Raw genomic sequence first — 16,545 nt, forward strand, 5'->3', positions numbered from 1 at the left:
ACTTTGCAAGTCAAGGGATGGGAGGTTTAAATAAAATTTAAAATAAACTCGTTAAAATGGATGGTTTATTGAAAAACAACTATACATAAGTTTATGGAAGTGTATTTTCGAGTTCAGCAAATATTCATGTATTCACAAGCCTTCTGTGCTTCAAGTCTGTTCTAGGTCTTCATCTAGAGGATTAGAAGATGAATAAAACATTGTGCTCACCTCTATAGTGTTCTCAGATTAGTAGGGGAGGCAAACATTTAAGGTAATGATTCGAACACCGAATACAGAATGCAATCATGGAAGCACATTTAAAATACAGAGATGGAACTGAAGAAAGAGCAACTCTGTCTAGAGACTAAGGATAAGTTTCCTGGAGAAACAAACCTCAAAATTGTATTTTAAAAGCTGCAGGGAGTTTTCTAGGAGGAACAAGATAGTGGGAATGGGATATTCAAAGTAGAAAGAATATTCTGTGCAAAGACATTGATGGGTGAAAGCTTTAGACACCCACCTGATTGCTTAGATGTCCCTCTGGGCTGTGGGAAGGCTACAGAGGGGTTAGAGCTAGGAAGATAATTGAACAGACTCACATAATAGAAAAAAATGAATACTTTTTCATTTTAAAGAATATAGTGATGGTATAAAGGGAGGGGAAAGGAGTGCAAATTTAGGAAGGAAAACTAGTGAGGAAATTGTTACAGAATCCAAAAATAGGTGATAAAATATTAAAACAGAAACACACAAACTTAGTGCCATAGAGAATAGAGGAGAAAATTATTTAGGAGGGGGAATCTTACTAGAAACTAGTGGCTCATTGGATTTGAGTAGTGAGGAAGACAGGCCAAAATTACTTGTAGGTTTTGTGCCTTGGAGGAAGAATAAGAAGTGGTACCACCTACCAAGACAGGGAATGTACTATTGTACAAAAATACAATATAATATAATATAATAAATATAATAAATATGATATGATATGATACGATACAATATAATGTAATATTCAGTTCCAGGTAGTCATAACATTTATAGAGAAAACTAAAGCAGAGAAGCAAATAAAGGGAGGTCTTACACTGACAATGCTATTTTAGATAAGATATCACCTCTGAGAAGGTGATATTTAATTGGAGAAATGAATGAAGCAGACACCTGCACGAAGATCTAGAAGAACATTTTAAGCAGAGTGAACATTGACTACAAACACTGTGAAATAGCAATGGTTTTGGCATGGAATGGAGAGAGTCAAAGTGAGGAAGTGGGGTCAGAAATGAGTTTCAGAAAGATAGGAAGTGACCTTGCAGTAGAGAAGAGTTTGGATTTTCGCCATTTGAAATGGAAATCCTGAAGAGTTTGACCATCAGAGTGACAAGCTCTGATTTGTATCTTTAAAAGGTTATCCTGGCTGCTGGGCATAGAGAATTAAATGCAAGAGGCAAGAGTAGATACAGAGAGACTAGTGAAAAAGGTACATCAGCACTCTAGGAGGGATATCATGGTGTCTTGGACTAGGGGGATGGTGAGAAATTGAGAAGTGTGTATTTTGATATATGGATATACGGATGGATTCAATTCAATGTGTGGAAAAAGAAGATCAAGGAGGAATACTAGATTTTTGGCCTGAGCCATTAAGGTGTGGGAAGAGCAAAGTTGTGGGGGGATATGGAGGAGGGAAAATTGAGTTAGTTTTTGGATATGTTTAGCTTGTGATGCCTTTTGGACATTTGGTTGGGTGGGTGGTTGCATATCTTCCTGTGGAGTTAGGAAAGAGTTCCAACTGGAGATAACATGGGAATCCTCAGCATACCTGCCATTGAGATCACCTAGATTAGAGGAGGACAGAGGATGAAAATGGGCAGAAAAGCATGAGCCTGGAGGCATACTACATAATCAGGATCAGGAGGACACTGGCAAGGGGAGTGTGAAGAAACAGAGAGAGATTTGGGGAATCTTAGCCATGAATTTCATGATAAATATTTTAGCAGGAAGAGGGTATGGACCAACAATGTCAATTGCTATTGACATGTCAGAGAAGTTAAACACTGTTAATGCAGAGTTTTAAAAACTAACATGATTCTTCCATTTTTTTATTAAAGATTTTGTTTTTAATTTTTAGAGAGAGAAAGTGCGACCAGGGGGCAAGGGCAGAAGGAGAAGGAGAGAGAATACTAGGCAGGCTCCATGCTTAGCGCAGAGTCTGATGTAGAGCTCAATCCCATGACTCTGGGATCATGACCTGAAACAAAATCAAGAGAGAGGCTTAACTGACTGAGCCACCCAGGTGCCCCGTCAGGGTTCCGTCTTTGTACTAGCTCAAAAATCATGAGTTAAGACTAGCTTATATGAAATTATTGTACAAAAGGAAGAATATCATTACAGGTGCAAATAGCTGTCATGGGAGCATAAGAGGTATGTCTAAATGGGAGAAGGGAGAGGGAAGAATGAGCAGCTGACTTTAGAGCCAGACGTGCCTTTGGCCAAGTAGGATTGCTTATATCCCACAAACTGTTTAATATAAATACTTTATTCCGAGACGGAAGCAAAAAGGATTGTGTGCTGCAGATGAGATCATAACCAAATTTAATTTCAGTTTTCTCTAGCTCCATTGGTCCATGTTTATAGACATAATTAATATATATAGCATTAATTTAATTATTTTTCTTGCTTGTTGCCCATGTGTATAATGGAAAAAATTTGGTCTGCTCCTCTGCCCTGTGTTATTTCCAGGAGTTCCCAGGGCCTGTGTTCATCGAATGTTCTGTTCTTAACAGAAATGTTTCTCTCCCCTGCTTAGTGTCATGCTTTATTCTTAGAGGCTGTAAGCATCACTCTGCTTCAGTTTGGGATTTCAAACAGATTTCAAAATCAGAAGAAAGAGAGTCTTTATCCTATCCCTTCCATTTTTTGCCTCCCCAATAATTATTAACCAAGAGCACAGTGTTCACCCTTTCTTTGTTAAGCCGAAGAAGGATACTCACATGGAATACATAAATCCGCTCCTCTCCAGTCTGTCCCATTAGGTTGACAAATATGTCCAGACATGTCTGAACCACAGCAGAGGACACAGCCTATGATTAAGTTGGACCTTTTGACACATAGATTATGGGATTTACCAGAGATTGAAAGCACACAATAATGAAACAGATTTTAAAAAATGAAGAGTATTTTAGAGCCTCAGGCAAGGAAAGGAGATAATCCAACTCCTTTATTTCTTCCACTCGAAGAAATTGAAATCAAATACATCTAAGGACACAAAGCTCAATTTTGTAGAACTCAGACATGTACCCAAGTCTCCAAATCTTGGACTATTTTTCTTTCCAATAAAGTAAGACACGCAAACACACACACACACACACACACACACACACACACACACACACACACACAGAAATGCCATGGTAACTGAATATTGAATACGGTTTAAGTCCATTGAGTAGTTAGAGTAATTTTACTATACTCTTGGAAACAAGAGGACTATTTGAGATGGGAAGCAAACATGGCAATGTGTGGATGTGTCATATTATGGATGCAGACAGAAAAGTAGGATGCTTGGTTAATTTCTCTTTGTGTTACAAATTGCAAATTGTATTCACTTGTAATGTGGTAGTTTTGACCACATATGCTTAGAGGATGGGGAACTCAGTAAATGTTAACAAGGAATGTAACATCTTAATATTCAATTTCTGAATGTTCATGAATCTTGTGGAGAAAATCATAGTATAACAAAAAAGCTCATAGTGATGTGTATTTACTGAAACAACTGGTCAACTGAAATGAAAATCTCTAATTGAACTAATTATTTGATTAATGAACCAACTTAGTTAAACCTACGGTTTGTGTAAAGTATGTTAGTTTTCAGAATTGGTGTTAATGGATGAGAATTAGATTTTCTAGGTAGATGGTTACATAAATACAGTCTCTATCAATCCAGTCTGGGTTTCACATTCCCACCACAGACTTTACCTTTTAAAATCTTCTGTTTAATTCAATCCCCTTATTAAAAGCCTTTTCCTTTATTTTACAAAGAATGAATTTCAAGCTTCTTTATGTGGCAGTCAGGGTCCTCTCCATCTACCTCAATTTTGTCTCTCTAGTGCTGTCTCTTATTCTCTTTTCTAGCCATAATCTTTTCCCCTTCTTTTTAATATTCTATCATATACCTTTTAGTGGACAACTGTCCCCAAATTATTTTGCCCATAAATATGACAGACTTAATCACCTATAGGCCTTTATGTTTATCTCCCTTATTGAAATGCCCTTGTCATCTTTCTTTACTCATTGAAATCCTATGACTTCTTCAAAGACACAGATCAAATGTCAACTTACCTGAGAATCCAGCAACTACGTATTGACTCCAATAGAGCTCATGGTCTCTGTATTCATAGGACCTTCCAGGGTACTCAATTGTCCCTTTTCCTATCCAGAATGCCATAGTTCACTCATTCCCCAAAGCAGCCAATTCAAATCTCACTACTTTTTTCAACCCTTAAATGCTACTACTGTACTGCTCACTCAACTAACTCAATGAAACCAGTTGCTGGGTGTGAACTCTACCAGATTATATCCTTCAACCTCCAAATATACCCATGTCCTCACTTCTCTCTCTCCCAGAAAGCAGTGTCACCTTCCAAATCTTACACCTGTGTTCTCAGTTGCTTTCCTTTCCTCACCTGGGATTTTGCCATATTTCTCTCTCATACCTTTGATATCCTCTTTTCCACTGTCTCCTTCCTGTCATCTTACACTTTGATTGTTTTGCTCTTGTTCATTTTAAACAACAGTGTTTTTCAATATTTCTGCCTCTCTTTCAAACAATTGCCACATGGCTCATTGTTTGTTATTTGATGAGCAAATGTATGAAAATGTTAGTTGATACACATAAATTTACTTTTGTTTATTCTTCAATTCCATGCATTCAAGTTTTAACTTCCATTGCACTACTGAGATGGTTCTGAAGTCCAAATAAATGTTCCTCATCTCCATTCTCAGTTTCTTCACTGTTCTCCAGTACCACTGAGTACTTGTTCTTTCGTGAAATATGACGTTTGGATTTAAGGGTATGGGTCTTCCAGTAATCTCTCCTATTTTTTTTTTTTTACTTTTTTTCCTTGTCTGTTAGGAGCTCAAGTTCTATTTGGACAGATCATACCCTTCATGAAATCACGTCAGTGGCTTTCCATTACATTCATAACAAACTTCATGGCCTGTCCCAGTCTTCATACAATATAACTTTAATATAACTTTTTTAGCAGAGACACCAGAAGGCCTCCAAAATATCACATACATTCATACCTTCAGGCCTTGGATTATGCTGTTGCTTTCTGTCTAGAATGCTGTTCACACTTTTCAACTTGAGAAAGTCATGCATATCTTGGAAATCATCTCCCAAATGTCATTCCTACTGTGTCACTTGCTTCCTCTGATTATTACATGGGAAATTAGTAACTGCCTCTGTGTTGCCTTTAGGACTATTTATGTGCATTAAAGTTTTGCAGTAATAGTACATCATATACTGAAAGTATTTTGAAAACTTTTTTTCTGTTTTCCACTACACTATTTCCTCAATTAGGTTAGGGTCTACATTAATCTTTGCACTCACTGTGCTTAGCACAGTGTAAGTGATCACTAAGTATTGATTTATCTGATGATAGTCTTTCCTTCATCAAAGCTGTTGGTGAGGGAAATTCTATAATATTCCTTCATATGACATTCATATAGAAGCAATTAATGAAAGAAATTGAATTAAAAATAGTTTCTCCGCAATTTAAATGGTGATTTGCAGTAATTAGGGGGAATTATTTATTATCATAATTATTACAACAAAATTAAATATTTTAAATCAATTATTTTAAAGTACAATATTTCTCAATGTTTATTTTGCATGTTAGATCATTTCCAATTCAATTAGTACTAACTGTAGCTCTTGTTTTTTCATCTTTAATGACTTTTAATCCTTGACTTTTCTCTGATTTCTCATTCTGTTTTAGTGGGTAGACCATGATTCTGAAAAAGTGCCATCTTAAAATGAGTCTATACTCTGAATGCACACTCTACAAAATAGAATGTGAACATTTTGTAAATTCTTCATCTCCCCAAAACATTGATCACTTATTTAATAGCTTGTTTCTTTTCTCGGTCTATTTTACTTTATTTATGTTATTGAACTCCATCCTGTTAACAAATGTAATTGAATGGTTAAGAAAGCCTCATATGGGCACTGGAGGGAGGCTGAGATGGCTGATGAGATCACCAAGGCTCACGTCACCTGGCCTGATGGTGACACGATCTTCTGGAAAGATCATTCACAAGGAAATCCCAGGCAAAATCACTTTTGAAGATGACCAGTGTCTTGCTTTCCATGACATTTCCCCTCAAGCACCGACACATTTTCTGGTGATACCCAAGAAACATATATCCCAGATTTCTGTAGCAGAAGATGATGATGAAAGTCTTCTTGGACATTTAATGATTGTTGGCAAAAAATGTGCTGCTGATCTGGGCCTAAAGAAGGGTTATCGAATGGTGATGAATGAAGGTTCAGAAGGGGGACAGTCTGTCTATCATGTTCATCTCCATGTTCTTGGAGGTCGGCAGATGAATTGGCCTCCTGGTTAAGCATGTTTTAGGGATAATTTTCCCTTCTCTAGGCAATGGTCAATATTTGCAAGTTCCAATATGTTAAATAGTATATTTGTTTTTACCTGTGTATGGAGAGATTGAGGGAATAATTTTAAAAGCCCATACATAATAAAAGATAATGTTTCATGGTTAAAAAAGAAAGAAAGAAAGAAAGAAAGAAAGAAAGAAAAAAAGAAAGAAAAAGAAAGAAAGAAAGAAAGAAAGAAAGAAAGAAAGAAAGAAAGAAAGAAAAAACCTCACATGGAGCAAATTCCATCTTATTTTACACTAACCCATGAAAGAACTTCCCCTTCCACAAGGATATTCCGGAATTCTCATTCACTGAAGGCCTTGAGACCAGAAATAAAAGTTCATATTATCTGTGGCCATTGAACTATCGGGGAGTGGGGGGAGGGGGTGTTTGGAGCCCATCTTCACCAACCAGATCATACTGTTCAGTTGGCAGGGACTGTCTTATGTGACTGAATAAGGAACTTCTGTGCCAGGTCTTACCACAGTGCCTGTATATCACAGACGTTTGTAAATGAAGGAATGATGGCCATGGGATTTATTTTCCACACTTAAACTCGTATTTCCTATGTAGTTTTAGGATTCTTTTCTCTCTATCTCTTTTTTTTGTTGTTGTTTATTTATTTATTTTGAGAGAGAAAGAGAGCATAAGCAAGGAGGGGAAGAAAGACGGGTCGGGGAGAGAGCCAAGCAGGCTCTGCACTGTCAGCATGGATCCCAACACGGGGCTTGAACTCACAAACTGTGAGATCGTGACCTGAGCCGAAGTCAAGAGTGGGATGCTTAACCTACTGAGCCACCCAGGTGTCCCATGTAGGTTTAGGATTCTAAGAGTGTTTGCAAATTCCATGTTTATGATTGATACATTTAAGGTATTAAGGTTTAGATGAATTACTTTTTAATTCCTGGAATTTGCTTTTTTCCTTTTAAAAATATACAGACATCATGCCATTGTCTATAAGCAAATATAAATAAGACATCCAGCTGATTCCACTTGTTAACTTTTAATCTAAAAAGTTAGGCTCATGTAGTCACAGCCCACATTCTACTTTTATAGTCAGTCAGGCACTTACCCATTTACCAGATGTTCAGAAACAAATAACTACTGAATGTGTGAACTCCAGGACAGGCTTTTCATATTTATAGATTTTGATTTTGGATGTACACACCTGAGCTCATACTTTTTTTTCAAACAACTTTATAATAGTATTAACATTTAAAATGTTAAAAAAAAAACCCTCATAATTCTAGAATCTAGTACTTTTGGCATCAGTGTTCTATGTTCCATTCCAGATAACTTTTATAACACAAAGTTGGAATCTTAGCAGATATATAATTTTGTGTATTCACATATTGCCAAACAGAATTGTTTATGTTGCTAAAATATTTAAAATTTTTATTTTAATTGCAATTATTATAGTCTAGAGATTTGTTATTCTAACATTTACACAATACTCTCATTGTTTACTCACAAAATACTCATGTTTATTGTAGAGACATAAATCAACAAGCAGCCTGAAGTAAAAAAGGAAAAGTACTTACAATTCCATTTCCCAGAGACAATAACTGTTACTACATTAGAATATATCTTGAAAATTTTAAATATCTAGCTGTCTTCCTTTCTATCTATACAAACATGTGCGTGTAAATATGTTATGTGTATTTTTTTAAATATGGCCATATAATACAAAATAAGAATATAAAAATTATGATCAGAAATTTTATAATAGTACATTTTGACCAATATTCACATCTGTAAGTCAGAGTTATCTACATAATATTTCCTCTTCGGAATATATAATAGTTTTAAAGTAGTCCTCTGTTATTGCACTTTTATAATATATTTAATTCATTGCATAATATGGTGACCATCTATATCATTATGCAGTTGTCTTTGTAATTACTCAGAATAAACTTTTAAAATGATGTTAAACGTATGCTTATTTTTAATGCTTTGATATTTATTGACAGGAAACATCAAGAAGGGTTTATACAGAGTTCTATTCTAACATCAATGATGTAACACAAGTTAGCCTTTTTGACCATTTTTTAAAATAAAACACCATTTCAGGTGTTTAATTTAGTGATTCAACACTTACATACAACAACCAGTGCTCATCACAAGTGCCCTCCTTAATACCCATCACCTATTTAACCCATCCCCCACCCAACTCCCCTCTGGTAACCATCAGTTTGTTCCCTGTACTTAAAGAATCTGTTTCTTGGTTTGCCTCTTTCTTTTTTCCCCTATGTTCATCTGTTTTGTTTCTTAAATTCCATACATGAGTGAAATCATATAGCATTTGTCTTTATATGACTTATTTGGCTTAACATAGTGCCCTCTAGATTCATCCATGTCATTGAAAATGGCAAGATTACATTCTTTACTATGATTGAGTAATATTGTATATTATAGATATAGATATTGATATAGATGATATAGATATAGATATATGCATGCCACATCTTCTTTATCCATTCATCAGTTGATGGACATTTGGTCTCTTCCTATAATTTGGCTATTGTAGATAATGCTGCTATAAATAACATTGGGATGCATGTGCCCCTTCTAATTAATATTTTTGTATCCTTTGGGTAAATACCTAGTAGTGCATTTGCTGGGTCATAGGGTAGTTCTATTTTAACTTTTTGAGGAACCTCCATACTGTTTTCCAGGGTGACTGCTCCAGTTTGCATTCCCACCAACAGTGCAAGAGAGTTCCCCTTTCTCCACATGCTCACCAACACCTCTTGTTTCTTGTGTTGTTGATTTTAGCATTTTGACAGGTATGAGATGATATCTCAATAGAAAAACTCTTTAGCTTGAGTTGCTGAATTTGCTTAAACATGTTATAAAATACATCAAATAAAACTTACTTTTGGGTGTAAACAATGAGATAATGGTTACATTGAAAATGTTTCTTTCATATCACATTGAAATAGTTATAAACTTGCCTTAGCCTGATGGTCAGTGATATATTCTGCTTGTCACTTGATCATAAATTTCAAAATAAAAACAGAGACAGTGTGATAATGATGCACAGGCAGCAGCATCCCCATTACCTGTATCTCATAGACAGAGTTCTTTCAGATTACAGCATTTAAAAATGTTTATGTAGATTTCACTTAAGTTCAGAAATCTGTGAAACATTAAGAAAATCAACTAGAGGTTTTTTTTGTTTTGTTCTGCTTTGTTTTTGTTTTATTCTAGGAGATACTCTGCCACTCTGTAACTGGAAACACTGAAATAGCTCAGTGGTTAAACTTGTCATTAGATAATAGTTCAGTTGCGTGGACTGAGAGCTATGAAAACATTTATTAAGTATGCTACTTCCCATTTGCTTTTCCTTGACTTCAGTATCTAGTCACAATAACTTTTTTGTGCTTTTAAGAAAGCTCTAAAATATTTGTAAAATTAGTTCAATAAGAGTATTTCAAGGTCAGATGGATCTAATTTCCTTTTTATCCCTGCAAAAATAGAGCCAAATAAAATTAAATCAGGCTCTGTGGATTCCAGTATGGTAGTTTCTGACCTGACATTTAGTGGTGTCAAAAGGGAGAAGTGCCTGTTTTGGTGATATTATTCATCACCTTGTCAGCTGGATACAAAGTAAGGGATTTGGCTTCTAGTTCAGATAATGTCATTGGAACAGTTCTCTCGGTCCCACAGGCTTGTTACCCATATACTCTGGTGAGAGAAAAATACCACACATTTCAAGACCTTTCATTTGCTACTCCTAACTAGCATATACATTTAAGATTTTTTCAATGCTAGTTCATTTTCAGTACGATGCAGATTGTATCTTTTTTATTCTCCAAATAGTCCTTATTTTGCATATAAGTACTAAATGCTATGAATGGATAAAATGGAATATCAAGTTAGACTTCAGCTGTAATAATTATATGTGTCATAGTATCTCTCAGCATGCATTAACGTCCAAGAGATACTATACAAGATATATACTCATGTATATATATATACTCATATATACTCATATGTATATATATATACTCATATATACTCATATATACTCATATATATATATACTCATATATACTCATATGTATATATATATACTCATATATACTCATATATACTCATATATACTCATATATACATATATACTCATATATACTCATATATACTCATATATACTCATATATACTCATATATATATATACTCATATATACTCATATAAAGTACATGCCATATTTATTCAATGGAGAATATCATCTGGAAGGAAGAGGAGAAAGGGAAGGATGTAACAGAGGAGATGAGAAGGAGACAAAGGAGAGAAAAAATATGAATGTTTAGTGAATAAAAGAAGGTCCTCACATAGGTAGCTGTTATCAGAGAATTAACTACAGCAGCATTTTTCCATGTGTGATGCAAAGACAACCTGGAATAAGTAACATTGTGTGCTTGCTAAAAGTTGAACTTCCCCTGTGTTACTCCATACCTACTAAGTCAGATTCCCTTGAGATGAGGCTCAAGGATCTGTATTTTTTATGAGCACCAGAAATGATCTTGTACCAATGATGTTTGAAATCTATTGAATTAAACTGTAAAGTTAATTGAAAATTCTGACCTGTGGCCTGATTGAAAAAATTGTACTGGCTTAGAAAACCTATTAATATATTATGGCTTGTAATTAAGCATTAAGAAGAGTATAGAACACAGAACACTCTAAGAAAATAAACTTTTTATGGGGAACACACTGGAAAGCAGAAGTTCCTAAGGATTTATTCACCCTGTTCTGTTCACTACTTTTGGAAAGTACATCCTTAAAACGCCAGCAACATAATTTTAGGATATGATGAATTTTTACTTACAGAGTGATTTTATTTCAAGAGAATCTACATGATGAATGTAATTAATGTTTAAGTAACACAATAATTAAGCTGTATAGGTATAGCCTCTCTCTGAATTACTGAAACATAAAAATTATTTTAAGAATTTGAATACCAACACTGTTTGCATGCCAACATATTTGCTATAAATCTTTTGATGTTAAAACATATTTTGTTCAGGCAAATATTGTAAATACAATCCGAATAATAGATGATGGTGCTTGATCATTGTTAATAGTGATTTTCCTTAAATTAAAAAATACTTTTGGGGTCATATTTTAATTATGACTTCTGAGAGTATAATCCTATTTCTCTATTTATATAATTTAAATAAATTTTCTTACTTAAGGAAAGAAATTAGCATAAAAAAGCAAGAGATGAATTCCCAGTCTCAAAGGTCAAATGCTAATTTTGGATATTCTTCATTTAAAAAAAATATTACCAATATCAGTGTTGAAAATATTGATTATTAATGAAAAAACACATTTCCTATGGACCTCTTTTTGACAAGTACATTTTAATCTGTATTAAAAAAATATTAATCTCTGCCTCTTTTTCCCTCTAATGTTTGAAGTTGAATTGCAACACGAGGATATTATGCAAATCAAGACAATTCTTTTCAAAGCTTTGAAAATTTAATGTCAAAAAATACATATTTTAGCATATATTATTTAGTGAAAAGTTCATTTTTATTTTTTCTGCAAAAGTGCTCTAAGCCTTGGCGTAAGAGAATTTCGTGGGTCCCTGGTTATACCATATGTTTTAGAAGTTTTAGCTTCCTCATGGCTTTCCAAGGATGTTAATATTTGACTGTTTTCTAGCATTGAATCAATTTCATTTTCATTCTGTTATTATAGTTATTATCTTATGTAGGAGCATAAATTGAAAATCATTCCAAAGATCAATGATCGACAACCATCTTACTTAAGCTGTGTTGGGAAACTGATTCCAGTGAGGAGTAAGACTGAAGTCTGGAAAAATCAGTTGATTTTCTCAGACACTTTGATTCAGAGAAAATCAAATGATTTTTCTAGACTTCAGCTTTCTCCTTTGAGAAGAAGTGGTCCAATTGGGGTAGAAGATTTTGAATGTTTTTGCAGGTGGCACAACATACACAAGGTGATAAGACAAAAATGTGTGGTGATGAGATAGACAATGATTAGATCACAATGAAATTAGGTGAATGGATATTAAGAAAGGATAATTAAGTAAATATGAAAAAGTCTAAATATGAAACATGCTTAGGACAGAAATAAAATAGGTAGAGTGATAACAATAAAAAACAAAGGAATTATGAAAGTATCTTTAAAAGTATAAGGAAATAATGTCTCAGTCAGTTGTGTCCAACTCTTGATTTCGGCTCAGGTCATGATCCCAGGGTCATGGGACCAAGCCCCATGTTGGGCTCCAACGTCCATGTTGGGCTCTGTGCTGAGCATGAAACCTACTTAAGATTCTCTCTCTCTCTCTCTCTCTCTCTCTCTCTCTCTCTCTCTGCCCCTCTTCCCCACTTGTGCTCGCTCTCTCTCAAAAAAAAATAAAAAGTATAAGGAAATAGATACTGGTAAAAGGATCAGGTAAAAAAGAATAGTAGTACTTTCCACTAAACTTGTATGTGAGTAGTTAGAAAGCACATTAATAAAATGATATTTTAAAATGTGCTTTTTTTAGCACATCTGCTTTAGGAATTTTAAGTATGTTTTGAAAATTGTTTAACAAAAATAACAATGTGACTTCATTTTGTAGTTTTTTACCATTTTCTTTTTATGAGGACTATTTTAAATATAAAGATATCTTCCAAATTGATAAAAAACAAGTATCTCCATTTAACCTCACATGGCCAATAGATATATAATGCATGAATATACTACTCTACCTTAATATCAACTTGACAGTTATATCTACTTCCGTTCTTTTGAACTGTGCTCTTTTATTTATATAATAGCAATTTGGGATAATTTTAATTCTAGCCTCTTGCATTTTCTGTGTATTGGAAACCTGTTGAGTTTTTTACATCTGTATGTGAACAGACAAATTACCTAAGTTCATATATGGCATAAATCTATATGAAATGGACCTGACTAGGGTTTGTATTTCCTGTTTATCATTATTATTGTTGTTATCATTATTGTTAGCGTTGGACTTTTCAGCATGCCACATCAGTTCATTTTTTTAAACAGTTGCTTATGGAGCATCAGAATGGACAAGGCACTTTCCTGTATGCTATGGCATAAATGTGATATAATGTAGATATAGAGAGAGATAGAGGATGGTAGATAAATAGACACATAAAAAACTGATATAGGGGCACCTGGGTGGCTCAGTCGGTTAAGCGTCTGACTTTGGCTCAGGTCATGATCTCGCAGTCCATGGGTTCGAGCCCCGCATCGGGCTCTGTGTTGACAGCTCAAAGTCTGGAGCCTGTTTCAGATTCTGTGGCTCCCTCTTTCTCTTACCCTCCCCGGTTCATGCTCTCTCTCTCTGTCTCAAAAATAAAATAAATGTTACAAAAATTTTAAAAATAAACTGATATAATATTAATTATATAAATGTTATTTGAGTCATTGAGTCAGTGAATATGAATTTAGTTAGGAAGATATAATATTTAGTTGTAGTAGATAAAGATTATAATGGGGAAGTTAGAATTGTTTCGCTAGTGCTTTTATGGATTGTAAGATTTGAACATGTGCCAAGAGGTGCAGAGGGAAAGGCATGAATGAAAGTATGAGTTTACAATGTGTAAAGTATTTTGGGGGGACACTGAATAAATTAGTAGACTAACCTAGATATTGCAGAAACCTTATATGTGTACTGGTATATACTACCATATAATTGGTTGGGACCCAATTATTAAGATTCTTAAATACCAGACAAGTAGACTTTGAAATTTTTCCTGTGGGTAACAGAAAGCTTATAGATAATAGATACATTTACATTATTAAATATGCTTGAGAGTAGCATCTGCCTTAATTCTTATTTCTGATTTAACTGTTAAAAAAGAACATGTACTTTGTAAACATGTGTTTCAGCCAGTTTAAATACTTTTGTATATTAGATTATTTTATTAATTTCCAATGGGAGTAGAAGAATTTCAAGTACTTTGATAGTACTTTGTAGATAATAGTAGCACTGTCATAGTTCTTTTTCCTTTGTGTCTTGCCTAATGTGACCAGTTCCTTTGGGAATGATTATACACATCAGTGTGGCCTGTATAATACATTAAGGCTTATCCTCATTGCAGTCATTTATTAGGTGCTTAATTGTGAATGTTGCTGCCACCAGGCGATGTACAAAGATTGCTACATAGGGGTTCTTTAAGAATTGAGTCCAAGGAATCTAATTGCTCTTAGCATCCTCAATATAGAACACCACTTTTGTATTCACTGGGCTAAATTGTGCTTGGTGTAGTGTCAGCTAAATATACTAAATAGTCACAGTTATACATAGGCTTCCAAACATAACAGATACTCAACCTGATAATACCATGTAATAGCAGGGATGTAAACTCACATTAACTTAGAGCATGCAGGAACCAGACAGTGAAAAGAATTTGACTTGCCATGAATAATGGAATGTTTTATTTTTTTCACAACTGTTATCCTGTCCTTCAGGCCCTTTGGCTCAGATGCTTTGAGTGTTCAATACAGAGTTTGAGTTAGAACTTAAATTTCAGTTCTTAATCTTTTCCCCTGTTTATGGTGTTCACATACTAAATACTGAATCTGGACACATGGGCCTTATTTAGTTGTAAATCTTTATATCAGGTGATTATAGCATTGGTCTAATTAGCCAGCAGGCTAAATTTGTCAAAGTAGACTGAACTTGCCTAAAATTTATGAAAGAAGTAAAAGAGAATTCTGTGTAATTTTATTGATATAGGAGATCCTTCTTATCAACTTCCCAAAGAGAATATTTAGTTTGTTAGTATTTTATTAATCCAGAAATACTCTTAGTACTGAACATTTATCTTTCAAGATACCTACATATGACTAATTTGATTATCAAGAATACATATATATGTGTGTATATAGTCTCTGTTTGAGATAGTAGGTCCATGAAAACTCTTGAATTGTGAAATTCAGCCAAAGAGGAAAACACTCTTGGGCCTTAAACACATTTTGTGTATATAATTGCAAAAAATAGACATAGGTTAAAGATATACAACCAAGAATCTTCCACAAAATCTTAATATTTGCATTGCTTTACATATTTCCTAAAATGATGTAATAATTTGGTTGATATATGTTATGCTATATTCTGACTTGCAAAAAATATAATGCACAATATTTGTCATACTCAAATTGATATATTCATTCACCACACTCTTAAAATCATTTTATATACTGTGTTTTAGAACAGAATTAAGCTTTTCAGCTGTAAAATGTTATCCTCCTCAGAATAAAGAACTTCTAAAATCTTTTGTAGTTTCTCTGAAATAATAATGGCCCACCATGTCATAATTTTAGGCTATAAAAGTGCTTTGGAACAAAATATTTTAAAAATAGGATATGGTAACGGGAGAAAATTACCTTTTGACATTATAGTTTATCTAATACAATTAAGTCTTTAAAATAGGATCCATTCATGTTTTTCAGCTTCCTTTTCTATTTATTGGAGCATGTCTGCTTTGGTTTTAATCTGATTGTGATAAAACTGTATATTCTGAAAGAAAATATTTGATAGGATAGGCAGATATAGGGAGGAAGCCTTCTAGCATCTTTTCTTCTGTTTTTAGCTCTGAAAGGTCTCAAAGAAATCAAACAAGGATCCATCCTTCGACAAAGTGAATAAAATCAGAGATCAAATAAAATTACAGACAGTGAACAAAAGCTTCCACTTGAAAGTACAAAACATTAGTTGGTATTATATAAGGGGAAAATAATGTTATTTCATTGATTTTAAATTTGAAAACTAAATTAAATTGACTTTGAATAACTAATTTAGGTACTCTTCAATATCCCAAGATGTGTTAAATCTGAAATAAACCTAGAAATATTTAGTTTATAACAAATAGCCAGTGATTATTGAAATAAAAGTTACGATTATTTATTATCATGAAA

The 16,545-nt window shown here is 33.9% G+C and overlaps 1 protein-coding gene and 1 pseudogene across 3 annotated transcripts in view; both read left to right on the forward strand.

Moving 5' to 3' along the window:
* Positions 1-16,545, forward strand: part of ADGRB3 (adhesion G protein-coupled receptor B3) — a 724,938-nt gene that overhangs the window by 160,948 nt on the left and 547,445 nt on the right. The gene's annotated exons all lie outside the window — the stretch shown is intronic.
* Positions 6,219-6,681, forward strand: LOC125166806 (adenosine 5'-monophosphoramidase HINT1-like; annotated as a pseudogene).

Source organism: Prionailurus viverrinus, chromosome B2 (genome assembly GCF_022837055.1).
Source record: "Prionailurus viverrinus isolate Anna chromosome B2, UM_Priviv_1.0, whole genome shotgun sequence".
Classification (NCBI taxonomy): domain Eukaryota; kingdom Metazoa; phylum Chordata; class Mammalia; order Carnivora; family Felidae; genus Prionailurus; species Prionailurus viverrinus.